The 19,896-nt window shown below is 44.1% G+C and overlaps 1 long non-coding RNA gene across 1 annotated transcript in view; it reads left to right on the forward strand.

Annotated features, from left to right (window-relative positions):
* Positions 1 to 5,033: 5,033 nt before the first annotated feature.
* The window catches only part of LOC116534924, a 65,492-nt gene continuing 50,629 nt past the window's right edge, over positions 5,034 to 19,896 (forward strand). Inside the window, exon 1 of the long non-coding RNA XR_004261947.1 lies at positions 5,034 to 5,260. This is a non-coding gene — a long non-coding RNA (uncharacterized LOC116534924). The remainder of the gene's footprint in view (positions 5,261 to 19,896) is intronic.

Genomic DNA, 19,896 nt, shown 5'->3' on the forward strand with positions numbered 1-19,896 from the left:
ATGTATTAAACAAATTGCACAGCTGAATAGCTTTTCTTAAAACCTGGACATTCACCAAAAAGAAGTTTGCCAGCACAGACAATTAAGCTTTCTTCTTTGAACAATGGAGTGACTGACTGGCACATTTGAAATGCAAGCGTGTTTTTTTATTCCACTGTTCATCCTTCAAGCTGATAAACAGCAACAATGGGAAACAGCTGGGACAGGAAAACATTTGAGTTTGTATTTTCAAAGCAAGCAAGAAAGAAACCCGTCAGTGTGGGCCAGATCCCATCTTCCGCCTGAGGGCGAGCCGGCATTTGGGGAGGGAAAAAATACTATACATATTTCTAATCAAACATTACATATTTATTAATGTGCAGCTGGTGCATTGTATTCCGAGGGTTGATGGTGGGGGTGTCTCTCCCCCCACCCCCATGCCACCCGCCTTGTTCCTCTAATGTGTCTTGCCTGGCAGGCTGGTATTGTTCTGTAACTGACATTACTTTATAAGAATCAGAGCTGCGCACATGTAATAAGAGTTATGGAGACAATTGCTCTCTGAGCGGTTGGGGTCTCTGTGACGTAAGTACCATCTGAGCCTCAGTTTCTGTTCCGGGAGTGGACAGGGTGGGCAATAGAGGTATTTTTAGGCAGATGCACCCGGGATACTGTGTACAGGGAAGCCCCCAGCACCTTCACTGCCATCCCCACACCACATACTGGGTCCTGTCCATGAAGGCTATGGTTCCTGCACACGTGTCTGCATTCTCTCTAAACGTGGGAACAAATTTATTTTGATGCTTATTGAGATTAAACTTGCAGTGCATTTCATCGGGAGCAGAGGTTGGATCTGTTCATTAGGTGGGGAGGTTCACCTTGTCAATTTCCATTGAGCGCTGGCACAAGCGATCACTTTATCATCATTTGTCAGCAGCCTCGACAGGTTTTACTCAGCTCTGATTCCTCTCGGGCCCTGCTGTCATAACTTCATTGGCTTTATGGTAGCAGCTGAGTTCCCTTAGGTAATTGTCTAATAGATCTATTTTGCTTTAATATTGGTAATTCGCTAAATGTAAAAGAACACAGAACAGAGGCTGAAACATTAAACACAGGACATGCCACACACTCCTGCAGCAACTTCAGCCCCACCCTAAACTACTGTCTCCATCCGTCTTTGGAAATCCATTATATTGAGTAAGAAGGGATTGGTCTTTTTGAGCTTTGAAAAATTGGAGCTGAGACGTCAGCCTCCCTCTGGCCTTATGGCCCAAAGGAATTTAGCATGGGAGTGTGGAAAGAGTTCTGGGCCAGGGTTCAGGGGCATGTGGCTCCTGGGGCCCAGCGCTGGCAGCACCTTTTTCCCTTTTGAGCCTCGGTCTTACCATCTGTTTACCAGTAGGATGCCAAGGTTCTCACCCTCAGGTTCACACAGGGGCCAGGCAGCAATAGAGCCGGGTGAGTAAACTGGGTCAGCATGGTGGCAAGCTGGAGGACACATGCCTCTCTGCCTGCAGGGGCAGCCACTACCCACCAGCAGCTACAGGTTGCCTTGGGCTAATGCAGGCCTGGTGGACGCAGAGGCTTGAATATTTATTTTATTATTTTTTTCTTTTCCTGTTTTTTATTATTTTATTTATTTATTTATTTATTTATTTTTATGAGTCACAGTCTCACCCTGTCACCTAGGCTGGAGTGCAGTGGTCTGATCACAGCTCACTGCAGCAATTGCAGTCCTGGGCTCAAGCAATCTTAGGACCTCAGCCTCTGAGTAGCTGGGACTACAAGTGTGTGCCACTGTACCCAGCTATTTTTTTTTTTTTTGTAGAGATGGAGTCTCACTATGTTGCCCAGGCTGGTCTTGAACTCCTGGACACAAGTGAGTCTGCCTCCTTGGCCTCCCAAAGTGCTGGGATTACAGGCATGAGCCACTGCACCCCATTGAGGTTTGGATTTTTAAATAAAACTAGGAGTGTAAATTTTTATGCCTACTATTTTATTTTTTAGTACTGGCACTGAATTAAAAAAACACTCAATAAAATAAAATATCTGCTGGCAATGATAAGTTATGATGATGACAATGGCAATTAATGATAGCTAACATTATTGAGTGCTCATCATGTATCAGGGTCAGTTTTAGACTGGTTTTATACTTACAACAATGCTAAAAGACAGGTCCTGGTGTTGTCCCCGTTTCACAGGTGAGGAAATGGAAGCACAGTGAGTAACTTGCTCAAGGTCATTGTCTTTGCTGTTCAGTTGATCGGATAATTGACTTCCAGGAAATTAGAGATTTACTGACAAGGTACCCTGGGCCTGTGTGGAAAATATGACGTGAAGATAGATTTCCTGGTAAAGGCCAACTTATTACAACACTCCACTTAGAAAAAAAATCTATGCACTTAAAAAAAACCCACAGCCAGGCACAGTGCCTCATGCCTATAATCCTAGCACTTTGGGAGGCTGAGGCAGGAGGACCGCATGAGGCCAGAGTTTGAGACCAGCCTGGGCAACATAGCGAGGCCTGTGTCTACAAAATACATTTTAAAAACCAGCCATGCATGGTGGTGCACACCTGTAGTTCTAGCTACTTGGGTGGCTGAGGTGGGAGGATAATTTGAGTCCAGGAGTTTGAGGCTTCAGTGAGCTATGACTGCACCATTGCACTCCAGCCTGGGTGACAGGGTGAGACACTGTCTCAAAAAACAAAAACAAAAACAAACAAAAAAACACACTTGTTTTCTGGAAGGTTTTACTGTCCTTCAGAACCCTGAGTTTTCCTTAAGTAGGGAATAACCATGTTGATTAATTACTGAGTCATAGGCCAGAAGGAAAGAACTTGACTTGGGATTTCCTGAATTTATCACCTTCCTTCATAGGCTAAGACTGTGTCTTAGGTTTAATGAACTATGTGAAAACTCTGGCTACTCCACTCCTGATAACTCAGCCCCTTGGTGTCCTGACTGGACATTTCCCTGAAATATATTAGGTCTGGCTGGGCGTGGTGGCTCATGCCTGTAATGCCAACACTTTGGAAGGCCAAGGCCAGAGAATCACCTGAGCTCAGGAGTTTGAGAACAGCCTGTGCAACATAGTGAGACACTGTCTCTAAAAAGAAAAAATTAGGTCCTACATAAACATTTGTGGGATGAATGTTTGAATTAAAAATTTGAATATAAGGTGTTTTTAACAGAATTTCTTTCTTTTTTTCTTTGTTCAATGGCCACAGTGTTTATTTCCTGTCATTATCTCTAGATGTCATTTTTTGCACAGATTGTTATAGACCAACATAATGTATTCATACATTTATGTATGGTTCGATATACACATATGCGCCTGCAGTGCTTCTGTGTGACTCAACATACATGTACACACACACTTACATATAGTTCGATACACATGTGCACGTGCAATGCGCACACCTACGTGTCGTTCAGTATACACGTGCACACACTTACATGTGAGTCAACACACGTGCACACATGCAACTTAACACACACATGCACACTTACATGTGGTAGAACATACATGTATCTCCTTGCATATGGCTCAACACACGTGGGCAATGTGCACATTTACACAGTTCAGTCCATACATGTGCACATGTTTACATGTGATTTGACATGTATGGGTGTACATACTTCATTTGGTTCACATACCACCACAGTGTGGGGGTTTTATTGTATCCCTGAGTGATTCCTGTCCCAGGCTTAGCAGTGATGAAATGAGTTCCTCTCACCCTAGCACCAGGGAGAAGGATGGGGAGCTATTTCTTTTCCTCACTTGAGCCAGGATCTGCGGCTGTCCCAGCAAATGTTTGACTTTGGCTGATACTCAGCCTTACCAGGAGGTGGTGGACGATGTTCACTGGTCGGCATCACCATTCCATGGCGATCCCTTCGTCTGTGCACCATTCTATGCATAGAGTTCGTCAGGGAAGCCCAGTTCCAACCTTGCTGATGGGCCAGTGAAGGGAGGCAGGGTTTTCTGGGCTGCGATGTGGAGGTCAGCCACACAGTGAGCCAGTGTCCTGTGTGCACGAGCATGTGTACGTGCATACAATGCAGTGGATGTGATGAAGGTGTGCAGGCCACTATAGGATGACTCTGGGAAGGGAGGAGCATCTCTCATGCACCCGTGCAGGTGCAACCTGTCCTCTGCTGGCTTGACGTGGGCGTTCCCCAGTACCAGACAATGGCAGCAGCCTCGTGCTCCTGCAAGCCCTGATTCACGAGGAGGCTGGAGGCGTGCTCTCTCAGGCTGAGGTTGGAGTTATCTCCCTAGGGGAAGCAGGGAATGGTCAGCACCTTAGGGAATGGGGCTATTCACCTTTCAACCCGGCTTGCATTTCTTTCCAGGAGGCCCTATCCTCTTGTAAAGGAAGTGGCAGATCTTCAGGCAGGGGGCAGCAGATTCTGTTAGACTAAGATTGTGGCAGTAGGCAGGGTAGAAGCAGGAGGTCCTGTCCCTCAAACCCACTTCAGATGCAAGGGGAGAAAGACCAAAGGAGGTGCAATTGAGGAGTAGGGAATGGTCACCCCAGAAGGTAACCGAGTATAATAATAATTGTTGATAGTGTCATTCCAGCACTCACTATATGCCCAATTCTGTGCTAGGTGCTTTTCGTAGATAATTTCTAAAACTGCCAGTAACTCTGAGTTGATACCTTTAATATTTGGGTACATTTCTCCACGAATGTAACTAAGAAGTTAAATCAATCCATGCAAAGGTCCGTGACATGAATGTGCAGACCCCGTTTTGGAAATCAGGGCTATATGACTCCAAAGCCCTTTTCTGTCCCCAGAAGACCACCACGTCCAGTCATCCCCATCCTTCCAGGACCTGCCACTCTGGTGTCCTGGTTCTTAAGGCGGGTGGAAAAGTAAACTGTCTTCAGGGACCAGCCTGTCCTGCTCAGGACCTCCAAGGAGGCCAGAGCTGTTTCTGCCGTTTGGAGAGGGAGAGCCTGGCCTTTCTCAATACATTTTGATTTCCGGGAAAAGTGAAGTTAGAAGGCGGCCCCGCCTCCTGTCCCGGCGGCGCTCAAGGTTATCCAGATAGCGGTCCGCGGGCCTCATTTGCAAGGCGCTGCGCGGCGCATGCAGAAGCAGCCGCGGGCCGGCGGGGCGCGCAGATAAGGTCTGGGGGCGCGGGCTTCGGGCTGTACCTGCATTATCGCGGCTTCCTTAGCTGGGATGAATATGTAAATCTCCCGCCGCCGCCGCCTCCCGGAGCCGCAGCCGCAGCCGTGGGGGCCGCCTCCGCTGTAGCAATTCCGAGGGTAAAATTGATTAATATTTGTTTTCAAAATGACACGCGGTGATGTATGGGTCCTTTTACAACTTAAATTAATACTTTAAAGAGATGAATGGTCTCTACCGAGGGTGTTAAAGTTCAAGCCCAGGGAATTTGCATATTTATATTACAGCCAACTGATAGTAATTGTGGGAACGGCCTGTAATGCTGTTCGTTTGTCATTTTCAGCGGGGTCTGCTTCTGCCAGGGACCTCATTAACTCCGGAGGCCTCAGCCCCTCCGCCCTGCAGGACACGGGCTGGCGCCCCGGGGCCCAGGGCCTGTGGTCAGGGCACAGTCTCGCTTCGTGGGCTCCTGGAGGCTGAGTACCCTCAGGCCTGGGCACCTGGTTTGGGAGGTGAAGACAGGTGCCTTGAGCCTGCAGACTCCATATCCTGCTCGTCTGTAAATACCTTCCTAATGCAGCCAGGATCCTTTCTTACTATGCGTGATGCCGACCACCATCTGAGCCACCTTCGAGTCACTTAAGTTATGGCTATACTTCCCTCTTAGTGAAGTTTCTCCCGGAAGCACATCTTCAGACAAAAGTTTCCACCAAGTGATTTTTCCCGGAGGTGGTTCCAGGAAGCGGTGGTAGAGGACAGAAGGAACTCACACAGAATACATCACCAACCAGGTGACAGCTGTGGGCAATTGGGGTGCAGTTCTGCTAGGGAGCCTGGGGAGGCACTGTGGGGCACACTTTTGGGTAGTCCCACCTGGAGGTGAAGAAGCTGGGATCTTCAATTCCATTTGTCACTGGCTGAGGGCTGTTCCCTGGGGGTGTTAATTCCCAGCACCTCCTGCTGCCTGAGAACCTGCTGCAAAAGCCCAGGGGTGGAGAGTATGGGGTGCTGCCACCGCGCCGATGGTCTGTGCAGGGTGGCAGGTGGTGGGGAAGGCCAGCATCTCATAGCCGGCCTCTCCATGGACCCCATCCCCACTTGTCCTCCATGGACCCCATCCCCACTTGTCCTCCACTCAATAGCCAGTCTGATGCCTTAGAAACAGGAGTCAGGCCAGGTCACTCCTCTGCTCAAAACTCTTCCCTGCCTCCCTTTCTCTTTGGAGTAAAAACCAAATTCCTTGCCATGGCCCTATGTGGTCTGGCCCCACCTCCCTCACCCACCTCACCTCACCTCACCATCCGTCCCTCTCTCTCCCTCCCCTGTGTCCACAGCAGCCTCCTTGCACTTCCCTGAAAACTGCAGCCATGTTTCTGCCTCAAGGCCTTTGCTTTACTCTCCTCTTTCTCCAGAAACTGCCCCTGCCTCCCAGTCACTGGGCATGGCTCAGTCCCCACTTCCACTCAACAGTCACTTTCCCAGTGATGCTTCCCTAAGCTCCACAGTTATGATTTCACCCCTTACCACCCACTGGACCCCTGCCCCATGCTGCATGGTCTCCTCTGCCCTGCTCACTGTCGAACAGATGATACATTGATTTATCTTGTTATTGTTTGTCTCCCCCCTCTGGAATGTGAGCTCTCTGAGGGCAGGGACTTGTCTCTTCACTGCGATGTCCCCAGCACTGAGCACAGTCCCTGGGGTGTCATAGACGTTCGGTAAATCTGTGTTGAATGAATAAATGAATGAATGAAGGTGGGCCCAGTAGTGACTGGGTGGCGGCTCCCACTGCCTAGGTGCAATGGCCAGGGTCAGGCCAGGTGAGGAGACCCAGCAGACGGGACTGGCTTCATGTGAGTGTGACCCATGCAGGCAACTTGCTTAGTTTAATGCCCTTAGTTTAATGCAGCTGTTTTGAAATGTTTAGAGATTGTATTTTTAGAGCAGTTTTAGGTTTCAACAAAACAGAGCAGAAGGTACAGAGATTTCCTGTATACCCCCACCCTACACATGCACTGCCTCCCCCATCATCAGCATCCCCACCAGAGGCATCCACTCTTGTCAATGAACCTACATTGACTTATCGTTATCAACAGACTCTGTAGTTTGCATGAGGTTCACTCTGGGTGTATACATTATATGAGTTTGGACAAATATATAATGACATGTATTCATCATTATAACATAAGAAGCGTTTCATTGCCCTAAAAATCCTCTGTGTTCTGCGTATTCATCCCTCCCTACCGCAACTCCTGACAACCACTGACTTCTTTACTGTCTCCATGGTTTTGCCTTTTCCAGAATGTCGGAGAATTGAAATCATACCATATGGAGCCTTTTCAGACTGGCTTCTTTTGGTTAATCATATGCATTTAAGGTTTCTCCATGTTGTTTTATGGCTTGGGAAGTCATTTCTTTTTAGTGCTGAGTAATATTCTGTTGTCTGGATGTACTGTGGTTTATTTATCCATTCACTACTGACGGGCACCTGGATTGCTTCCAAGTTTTGGCAATTATGAATAAAGCTGGTATAAACATCTGTGTGTAGGTTTTGAGACAGACATCTTTTCAACTGCTTTTGGTAAATACCAAGGAGACAATTGATTGTTGTGTGGTAAGAGTATGCTTCGTTTTCTAAGAAACTGCTCGACTGTCTCCCACAGTGCCTGGACATTTTGTATTCCCAACAGCAATAAAGGATTGCTACATCCTCACCAGCATTTGGTGCTATCACTGTTCTGGATTTTGGCCATTCTAACAGGCACAGAGTGGTGTCTCATAGTTTTAATTTGCATTTCCCTGATGACATGACGTGGAGCATCTTTTCATAGGCTAGCTACCATCTGTATATCTTTGGTGAGGTGTCTGTTAGTCTTTGGGTAATTTTGTAACCGAATTCTTCATTTCTTGTTTTTGAGTTTTAAGAGTCCTTTCCATATTTTGGATACTAGTCTTTTATCAGGCATGTCTTTTTCAAACATTTTCTCCCAGTCAGTGGCTTGCCTTCTTATTCTCTTGACAGTTGTCTTGAAATTTTTAACAATTTTAGAATAAAGGATTTTGCATTTTCATTTTGCACCAGGCCTCACAAATTATTAGCCAGTCTGGCTTGCAGGGTTATTAGAGATTAATTCATTCTACAACTGTGCTAAGCATTGGGCCTGGGAAGAAACTTTGCAAGGAATTGCTAGCTAGTGCTGCCACTAGTGATAATAATTTCCTTCTTAGAGGTGTTGAGGGGACAGAAGCCCCCATTGCCAACAGTCTCTGAATGTGAGCAGTCTGCTCACACTTGGAGTTACCTGTTACCTGCTAACTTTACTTTTACCAGTAAAAGTAAAGTTGCTTTATTTCTCATGTACATGTACCTCCCAAAAGCCTAGGTGGGCAGACTCATGGACACACACATTTTTTTTTCTTTAGTAGATTTTTGCAAAATTTAATTGCAAACTTGGCTCTAGTTCTCCAACCTGCTCTCCCTCCAGAGCAGTGTGACTTTGTAACTCTTCTCATCAAGCAGTGGAATCTGTTTATTTTCCACCACTTGACCTGAGTTGTTTTGGCCAACAGAATACATTAGAAGTGATATGTGCCGGTCTCCAGCTCTCTCCTTCTTGAACTTTGTCTTCATCATGAGAACAAGCCTGAGCTAGCTTGCTAGAGGATGAGAGACCCTGTGGAGCAGAGAGGAGTCAGCAAAGCTGTCCTAGCCAGAGAGATCAGTAAAGCCATCAGCACTACTACAGCTGACCACAGATGCCTCCTGGAGTCCTATTGTGCCTGACTCAGATTAAAGAACTGCTCATTTGACCTGTAGTCTTGTGTACAATAATAAATAGTTGTTAGACAAGCCACTGAATTGGGGCCAGTTTGCTATAAATCATTATTGTGGCAATAGATAATTGATGCACGGCTCCTACTTGGCTAGACAATTTTTTGCACATGAGCACATAGCCACATATTTGCATACATATACTGAGCCATCTCAGAACCCCAATGGATTGTGTGGGTAGAGAAGGGGGGCAGAGGAGCGGAGGGAGACAGGGTCTCACCACCACGCTTGGTGGTAGAAAAAATCAAGTCTAAGGGGAAGAAACACGGAATACGTGTGGGTCTGTGTGCTGTTGGCCTCTGCCTTGCTTGACTTGGGGGTCCTCTAGATGTGAGGAGAACGGGAAGTTGCTTCCTTCCTGAGGGGCTGAGAATTAGCTCACCTTGAGGAGAGTGTAGTGTCACTGGGCACATGGGGCTATGCATTGTTGAGGTAGGGGCTCCAATCTCTCCCTTTAAGATTCAAGGAGGGGAAAGACAGCCCCAGGTTTGAAAAAACGGTGGGAAGTGGGGAGGAAAAGACATGGCGCTGTCCCCAGAGCAGTTTCATGGGAGCAGGAGTCTGTGACAAGTGACAAGGTCTGAGATGGTGGTTGTATCACTGAGAATCCTCTGCGGCTGACTTATACAAGATGAGCCAATTTTCAAGGGAGGCCAGAAGATAAGGACTGCCCAGCCCATGTTACCAACTGGGTGGTGGACGCAACACACACACACACACACACACACACACACACACACACCCCATAAGCAGGACAGAAGGCAGATAGCACTTTTGATTAAAAAATACCTTTTTTGGGGAAAAATGTCAAGTCTATCTGAAGTTGCAAGGATAGTACAATAAATGCCCATCTACGATCACCTAGATTCAACAATTGTTAGCATTTTGCACATCCACATTTATTTCTGTCTCCTTCTATATGTGTACATTATTGTTATAATGATTGCTGATGCCTTTGAGGGGAAGTACAAATATCATGATCCTTCACACCTACACACTTCAGAGGATATCTGAGAACAGTACTTTCTTTAGGTATCACAGTATAACGATCAAACGTAGGAAAGTTAACACTGACTTTACTGTTATTTAATGTGGTGTCCATATTCAAATTTTGTCAGTTATCTCAGTAAAAACCTTTAAGGTATTTTCCTCCCAAATATAGATATATATTTGAGACAGGGTCTCACTCTCTTGCCTAGGCTGGAGTGCAGTGGTGTGATCATAGCTCACCACGGCCTTGAACTCTTGGGCTCAAATACTCCTCGTGCCTTAGCTTCCTGAGGAGCTGGCAGGTGCCACCATGACCCACTAATCAAAAAAAAAAGATTTTTTTTTTTTTTTTTTTTTTTTTTATAGACAGGGTCTCACTATATTGCCTAGGCTGGATCCCCACCTCCCCCCTGCCCCTGATATAACATGCAGCTGAGAACCAAGAGTGGCATTGACACCCTTTTCATCTGGAACAGCGCCTAAGCTCCTATGTCCTGCCCTCCCCCTTGTCACTTACAACACTGGAATTGCTAGTGGTTTAGGGCAGATGCCTTGTAGCATGCTCCTCCATCTGGACCTGTCTGATAGTTTCCTTGTGATTATATTCAGGGAATGCACTGTTGGCAGAATGCTGGATGCATCTTGTGTGAGATCATCCTTTAAGATGGCAGAGGTGTATGTCCTGGCCATGGTGAGGCTTTGTGACCTCCAGCTCCAGTGTACTTCTCCAGATCAGCTTCCTGCCCTGAGGCCAAGAGGTCTTCTTCTGAATCCATCTGATAGAGTGACATGGGTCTGGAGCTTGGGTCCTGGGGTCAAATTCCAGCTGCAACACTTACTCTGTGATCTTGGGTACATTACATAATGTTGAGTACAATGGACCTCCCTTTGCTTAACTGTATGATGGGGATAACAGTCCCTGCCTCCTATTGTAATATTGGGGTTCAGGGTGCCCTCAGCTCCCCTGAGGGGACGTTTCTCCAGGTTCTTGGTCTCCTGCCCTCTCAAGAACGAGAGAGGGAACCACGTGCAGTGCGCAGTAAATGCCAGACTCAAAAATGTTTGTAAAAAGTGATTTATTTAGGTAGAGAGAGAAACGGGAGAAGGAGAGAGAAAGAAACAGCTAACTCTCACACTGAGTGAGAGAATCCAGAAAGATGGAATCCAGGAGAGGAGAGCAGCTTCCACACTGAGGGGAAAGGAATAGAGAGAGATGGAGTTTAGGAGGAGAAGACAGGCTTCCACGAGAGAGTGTGGTAGGGGACTCCAGAGGGGAAATCCGGGAGAGAGAAAGACGGCTTCCACAAAGGGAGTGTTCATGGAAGGGGACCCAAACATGGAGTCCGAGGGGGTGTGGAAGAAGGGGACTTTTAACCTGGGAGGAACCCCCAGCTTCTCCAAGACCCCGGGCCAAAGAAAGGAGTTCCTTAGAACTTCCACTGAGTGACTCTTAGTTTCTTCCCAAGAACGCGAAATTCAAACATAAACCGTTAAATCTCCTGGTTGGAGAGAGATGGGAGGGGGGCATGGTGCTGGGAAATTCTTGCCCTTAAAACTCCCCCTCATCGTGGACCTGGAAAGAGGACACATTCCCTCACTATGATTGTTATCTGAATGAAATAAACTATGCAATGTATTTGGATGGTGCCTGAAGTAGCAAATATATATGATAGCTAATAACACAGTTTGCTAGATATTTCTGGCTCCCTGACTTGCACAAATGTGGTAGAATTGCACTTCCGACTCCCCTTGAAGCTAGGGGAATGATACTAGCCCTGGCCAATGAATTATCGGCAGAAATTATGGACGTCGCTTCCTAGACCAGATTACCTCACTGCAGGTATAAGATAACCCTTGAGTTCTCTTTCTTTGTGGCACGGTGACCATCAGTTTTTGAAATGGTGGCTACTTCACTTGCCCTGATCTTTCAGTAACTATAATAGACAGCATTTCCTCCCATCCTTCCTTCAGTGCCAACCTGCCATGAATAGTAGCGTAAGCAAGAAATAAAACCTGGCTGTTTTAAGCCACAGAAATTGTAGGCTTGTTACTGCAGCAAAACCTGGTTTATCCTGCCTCATGCAGTGCTACAAGAATGTTGGACATTGTCGCCATCACTGTCATTCTCTACACCATCCTTCCTATTTTCTGTGTCCACCTTGCTCGAGGCTTTTCTACCATGTTGTGATGATCTGTTCAGGTTCCACCTCCTCTTCCCATTCTTTACTGTGAGTTCCTTATGCACAGGATCCATGTCTTTTTGTCTCTCTCTCTCTCTCTCTCTCTTTTTTTTTTTTTTTTTTTTTTTTAAGATGGAGTCTTGCTCTGTAGCCCAGGCTGGAGTGCAGTGGCACGATCTCGGCTCACTACAACCTCTGCCTGTCGGGTTCAAGTGATTCTCCTGCTTCAACCTCTCAAGTAGCTGGGACTACAGGTGTGCACCACCACACCCGGGTAATTTTTTTTTTTTTTTTTAGTAGAGACGGGGTTTCAGTATGTTGGCCAGGCTGGTCTCAAACTCCTGACCTTGTGATCCTTCCGCCTCAGCCTCCCAAAGTGCTGGGATTACAAGCGTGAGCCACAGCACCCGGCCTCTCTCTCCTTTTAAATTGGAGACGGGGTCTTTTTCTGTCACCCAGGCTGGAGTGTAGTGGTGTGATTGCTCCCTGCAACCTTGAATTGCTGGGCTTAAGTGATCCTTCCACCTCAGCCTCCTGAGTGGCTGGGACTATAGGTGTGCACCATTATGCCTGGATGTTTTATTATTATTATTATTTTATTTTTTAGAGACAGGATCTCACTATGCTTCCCAGGCTGGTCTTGAACTCCTGGGCTCAAGCTTTCCTTCTGCCTTGGCCTTTCGAAGGCCAAGGCAGAAGATGGGATTACAGGCGTGAGCCACCATACTCAGCTGCTTTTTGTCTTTGGAATCCTAAAACCCAGCATAGGGCCAGTCACGGACTTGATGCTCTGTGCTTAGTAAGTGATTGTTTAAATGCCACTGGAGAAATCTGATTTATAACGATCCTTAAATGGCTTGGCTTTGATTTCAGGGTTTTTAGTTGTGCAAACAATATTGTAGCAACAGCCATAAAAATAAAAGGCAAAAAAAAAAAAAAGTCATTTGCAATTCCTCTAAAATTAAGGCCTTGTCCTGTGCTTTCGTGTCTGTCTTCCTGAATGTATGGTTTTGCAGTTGCATTTTCAGCCAGACAACATTTTGCATCCTGTTTTCTTCTCCACTTCAAATACTATCAGGGCCAGGCATGAGGGCTCATGCCTATAATCCCAGCACTTTGGGAGGCTGAGGTGGGGGATCACTTGAGTCTAAGAGTTCAAGATCAGTCTGGGCAGCAGAGTAAGACCCCACCTCTAAAAATAATTCTTTCAAGAGGACACATTTCTTTCAAATACATAAGACCTTTATTTTAGAGACTGCATATATTCCATGGGGTAGATGCACCCCTCATGGTTTAGAGGGGCTCTGAGTTTTTGGACATTTGAATGTTTTCCAATTCTTTTCTGCGTCAGCCAACACTGCTGTGAATATCTGTTCATCAGGTATCTCCACTGACCCCATACCTCTTCAGGAAGGGTGGATCTCAATACACTCTCAGAACTCCCAGTTTTAATACGGTGCTCTAGTGTACAATGTCTACATCCCCCATCTCATCTCCCATGCACAAGGAGAAAAATATTAGGGAGTTGTCTAAGTGCCTGCTTGCATGACTGAAAGATTTAATCATGTTATTAAAATAAGTTCTGCCACTTTTAAACCTTGCCTAGAGTTTTCCTCCTTATTTGATGAGTCATCTGCTCATCTTTGGAGCCCTTTCTGAAACAGTCCCATGATTTGCTTTTCCTTGTTTCCATTTTGAGACATGTAGACCCAATATTGCTCAACCCCAGGTTAACATAGGCTGTATCTTTTAATTTATCCCATTGTTTGCCTTCTCTTTTTTTTGACATGTAAATTTTTTAAAAATTATACTTTAAGTTCTGGGGTACATGTGCAGATCTGGCAGGATTGTTGTGTAGGTACACACATGCCATGGTGATTTGCTGTCTCTATCCCCCCATCACCTACATCAGGCATTTCTCTCAGTGTTATCCCTCCCCAACCTTCCCGCTCGCCCGCTGTCCCTCCTTTAGCCCCCACCCCCCAACATACCCCAGCGTGTGATGTTCCCCTCCCTGTGTCCATGTATTCTCATCGTTCAACACCTGCCTATTAGTGAGAACATGCAGTGTTTGGTTTTCCCGTCTTGTATCACTTTGCTGAGAATGATGGTTTCCAGGTTCATCCATGTCCTTACAAAGGATGTGAACTCATCGTTTTTTATGGCTGCATAGTATTCCATGGTGTGTATGTGCCACATTTTCCTTGTCCAGTCTATCATTGATGGGCATTTGGCTTGGTAGGTCTTTGCTATTGTAAACAGTGCCACAATGAGCATATGTATGCATGTGTCTTTATAATAGAATGATTTATAATCCTTTGGGTATATACCCAGCCATTGTTTCCTTTTTAAACTGCTTCTCTTTGTATTCTTTTTTTTTTTTTTTTTTGTATTCTCTTTGTTCTCACCAGCAGCATTTGCAGTTGACACTTTTTCTTGGCACTTTTTGTCATGGAGAAACAAGCTTTCAACTTTTCACGAGAATAGTGCTGTATGGGTAAGTGAGTATTGAACAATCAAGACAGGTGGAGTCCTGGGGATGGTGGGAGGTCCATTCTGCTCCCTCCTGAGTGGTGCAGGAGGCTTCTTTGTACCTCAGTAAAAAGGCAAATTGGCCACTTCACTGATTGCTCCAGTAGGAGGTGGTGTGTGGTGCTTCCCTGAAAGTTCAGAGCAGAGCATGCGTCTTGGGGAAAGGTCATGGCTCCTTACAATGGACCCTGCACAGCTGTGAGTGCTGTAAACTTAGGGCTCACATCTGTCCTGCTGTGTGTTGCCAGGACCCAGCTCAGGGCCTGGCCTAGAGCAGATGCCCAGTGATTGATAGTTGAGTGAATCACTGACTGATAGGAGAAAGCTTCTAGAAAGAGCCAGCATCTGCCCTGGGTCTTGTTAGGTGTAGTCTATAGGAGTGGGGAGGGAGGATGAAGACAGAAAATGATTTCAGCAGGGCCTTGTTCAGCTCACAGCACAGATGGTGTGTGTGAGTGTGTGTGTGTGTGTGTGTGTGTGTGTGCACATGTGAGCATATGTGTGCATGCCTTGGCCTCAGCTCCACTTGGGGTTGGGTAGAGAAGTCATTCATTAATTTATTCAACAAATATATTTAACCCAACAAATGTTGGGAAAACCAACCTTATCTCCTCTCAGTTCTCACCGTGTATTATGTACTGTGCCAGGGCACAGTTCTCACAGGGCCTTCCTTGACAGTAAGAAGGGTCAGGCATTGCCAAATCCAAGGTCATGAATATTTACCCCTATGTTTTCTTCTTAGAGTTTTATAGTTTTAGCTCTTACATTGAGGTCTTTGATCTATTTTAAGTTAAAAAAAACACTTTTTTTTGAGATGAAGTCTCACTCTGTCACCCAGGCTGGAATGCAGTGGTGCTATCTCGGCTCACTGCACCCTCTGCCTCCCAGGTTCCAGCGATTCTCCTGCCTCAGCCTCCCAAGTAGCTGGGGTTACAGGTGCCTGTCACCACACCTGGCTGATTTTTTTGTATTTTTAGTAGAGATGGGGTTTCATCACATTGGGCAGGCTGGTTTTGAACTCCTGACCCCAGGTGATCTGCCTGCCTTGGCCTCCCAATGTGCTGGGATTACAGGTGTGAGCCACCATGCCCAGCCTAGATTTTTATACATAGTGTGAGGTAAGTGTTCAACTTCCCTCTTTTGTATGTGGATATCCAGTTGTTCCAGCACCATTTGTTGAAAAGACTCTTCTTTCTCCATTGGATGGTATTGGCACCCTTATTAAAAATCAGTCGACCATAGATGTATAAATTTACTTCTAGATTCTCAATTTTCTTCCATTGATCTATATGTCTGTCCTTTTACCAGGACCACACTGTCTCTATTATTGTTACTTGCAATAAAGTTTTGAAGTCAAGAAGAGTGACTCTACTTTCTTTCTTCTTTTTCAAGATTGTTTTAGCTATCTGTGGTTCTTTGAAATTCCATGTGAAGTTTAGAATCCCCTTGTCAATTTCCATAAAGAAGTTATCTGGAATTCTGAAGAAGATTGTGTTGAATCTGTAGATCAGTCTGGGGAGTATCATCATCTAAATAATGTTAAGTCTTCTGATCCATGAACATGGGATGTTTTCTCAATTATTTAGATCTTCTTTAATTTCTTTGAACAGTGTTTTGTAGTTTTCAGGTACAAATCTTCTACTTCTTTGGTTAAATTTATTCCTAAGAATTTTTTTCTTTTTGGTGCTGTTGTTAATATAATCGTTTAAAATGTCATTTATTAGATTGTTCTTTACAAGTGCAATACAAATTGATTTTTATGTATTGATCTTATGTCCTGCAACTTGCTGAATTCATTCCTTTTAATAGCTTTTAGTAGCTTTTTAGTGAATTCCTTAGGATTTTCTGTGTACAAGATCATGTCATCTGTGCATAGAGATAGCTTTACTTTTTCATTTCCATTCTGAATGTTTTCTATTTCTTTTACATCTAATTGCCCTGATTAAAAACTCCAGTACAATGTTGAAAGCAGAAATCCTTGTCTGGTTCCTGATCTTAGGGGAAAGCATACTGTCTTTCAGCATTAAGTATGATGTTAACTGTGGATTTTTGGGTAGCTGCCCTATAACAGGTTAAGGGAGTTTCCTTCCATTCCTAGTCTCTTGAGTGTTTGTATAATAAAAGAGCATTGGATTTTGTTAAATGACTTTTCTGTGTTATTTGAGAGTATCTTGTGATTTTTGTTTTTTATTATTCTATGATATACTATATTAACTGATTTTCAGATGCTGAAAATCAACTTAGCATTCCTGAATAAATCCCACTTGATCATGGTATATAATTTTTCTTATATGTTGCTGTATTTGGTTTGCTAATATTTTTGTTGGAGATTTTTACACGCATATTTGTAAGAGATATTGGTCTGTAGCTTTTTTTCTTGTGATGTTCCCTCTGCCTGTAACCTTCCTAGAATTTCCCCCAGAGTTCAGATCAACTATCTAGGTGCCCATGTGCTACAATGGCCTGGGCCAAATTACCAGCTGCCCCCATTGGGAAGGGCACCAAAGCATCTGTGCAAACATCCACCTGTGTCTGGGGAGGCAGGACTGACTGGCATCAACTGACTATTGGATCTTTTTACATGTATTCTCTCATTTGACCCTCTCAGCAATTTGTGAAGGGAGTCATGTATGTCCATTGTACAGATGGGGAAAATGTACATGGTAGATCCGTGAACTGACCCAAGAACAAATGCTTTTGATGATATCTCACTATACAACAAATGTGTCGTCAGTTTTATTTCAGTTTATTGTTATTTCAGAGAATAATGTAACAAACATCCCTACTTGCACCATTCAGCCATTAACATTTCTCATATTTGCTTTTGGTATTTTTTTCTTCAGGAAAATAAGGTATTAAGAATAAAGCTAAAGGTCATTGAACTACTCTCCTGCTCCAGTTTTCTAGAGACCATGATTCTTACCATTTTGGTGGTTATCCTTCTAGACAGATCATTTTTATACTTTTATGTATGTAAATATGTATTTAAAATAGCAGATATTATTTTTTGCATTTATGTTGTTCATAATTTTTATTTCCTGCACACAAATGTTTACATATCTTTATGAATTTGGAGTTTTTGGGCTGTTGTTTCTTTTACAAAAATGGATCATTCTGTACATACTTTTCTGCTTTTTGCTTTTCTTACTCATCAGTATATTGAGGAAATTCCCTTCTGTTTGGCATAGCTCTAATACATTCTTTTTAGTGTCTATGTGACATGAATATTATTCATCCATTTGCCCTTTGATAGGCATCTCTTAATCTGGCGAACAACTGTGTGACAAGCACTTATCTATTCCCAGGTAACACGGTTTTTATTTTTATGAGACACATTTCCAGGAGAGGGAGTTTCAAGTCAAAGGATATATGTATTTTTACATTATAATGGCTGTTGCTGGAATGCATTCCAAAATACTTCCCATTTACCCCGGATTTGAACAAGAGTATTCATTTTCCTAGGCCTCCTTGGTAGTAGATATTACTTAATATTTTTGGCAGGCTGCCGGATGAAAACTGATATTTCACTGTTATTTCAATTTGTATAGCCCTGAATTTGAATATCTTTTCATATGTTTTTGATCTTTTGCATTAGTTTTTCTGTGATTTGCTAATTCATGTCCTTATCTCAATTTAAAGTTAAAAAATAATTTCTCCTTTGGTAACAGTTTATTAATATATATATTAACCTTTTTTCTTAGTGTTGCACATTTTTTTGACTCTTTTATGGTCTAAGTTGATATACTGATGCTGTATAAAGGTTTTAATTTTTATATTATAATTTTTTTGATGATAGAAAAATTATTTTTCTTCTCATCTTTGGGGTTTTTCTAAGAAAATCACCCATACTTATTCTTGGAGTTTTTGAAAAGACTGGTGCAGTAGTATACTGCTGGGTTTGTTATATAAAACCGTAGTGATTGATTTTATTGTGTAAGGGACAAATCGATGATGATGATGATGATGATGATGATGATGTACTCAGTAAATATTCATGCTTTACTATTAATGAGTTTCCTTAGGTAAGCACAATATATGTGTTATTTCATTGGTTTCTCATAACACTCTGTGAAGTGAATGCCATTATTACTTATTTCCAATTTATAAATAGGAAAACCCAGGCACAGAGAGGTTAAGGAACTTTCTCAAGATTGCAAAGTCCTAAGTGGCAGAGCTGCCTTTTGAATCCTCACTCCTTCAATGTAGAACTCATATTCATAATCACTGGGTATTTAGTTAAATAGAAAGGTGGGGGTCTGCACAGTCTAAGAAACAGGCTTTGACAGAAGAAAAACAGGCTGTTGTTGGGGACAGAAACTCAAAGGGTGGTTGGTGTGGGCTCATCAGAAAGGGCTGAGCTTACAAGTGACGAAAGTTTTGCCTAGGATGGGGATCCTGCCAACGCCAGATTGACATCTACCCCATGTTATGTACAGCTCCTGGTTTTATGGGCCCAGAGGCCGGGCTGGTGATTAGGGGCATTCCATGTGCCATATTGCCAGCTTGATCAATATCACTGCCTTGGATGGCTGGCAACCCATATTCTACCTACTTGTGATGATTAACTCTATGTGTCAACTTGACTGGGCTACAGGGTGCCCAGATATTCGGTCAAACATTATTGTGGCTACTTCTGTGAGGCTGTTTCTTGATGACATTAACATTTAAATTGGTAGACTGAGTACAGCCAACTGCCCTCTATAAATGTAGATGGGCCTCATCCAATCAGCTGAAGATCTGAATGAAATAAAGGCTGGTGCTCTGCCAAGTAAGGAGGAATTGTCCAGCAGATTGCTTAAGGACTTCATCTGCACTGTTGGCTGCACCTGCCAGCCACACTGCAGATTTGGACTTACCGGTCTCCATAATTGTGTGAGACAATTCTTTATAATAAATTGCTTTATCTATCTACACACACACACACACACACACACACACACACTCTATTGCTTCTTTCTCTGGAGAGCCCTGACTAATACACTGCTGAACTGAAGATATTTACTATGCTCCTTGGGTGGTGTGCATGGAACAGGCTCTAGTTCTAATGGGAAAAATATCTGTAAAGTTTCCTTTGTGCTGGGCAGTGGCTACTAGTTTACAAAGGTAAAGACTTTCTTTTGGCAGCAGCATAAGAGACTTGGACTAGACTTTGTGAAGGACTTCTAGGAAGTGAAAAGTACTATGGCATATTCAAAGCGAAGAGTAAAGGAATTCTCTTTGTGGATGAGGGCATCAGGGCAAG

This window comes from Sapajus apella, unplaced genomic scaffold, assembly GCF_009761245.1.
Source record: "Sapajus apella isolate SASKATOON/1434 unplaced genomic scaffold, GSC_monkey_1.0 scaffold90, whole genome shotgun sequence".
Classification (NCBI taxonomy): domain Eukaryota; kingdom Metazoa; phylum Chordata; class Mammalia; order Primates; family Cebidae; genus Sapajus; species Sapajus apella.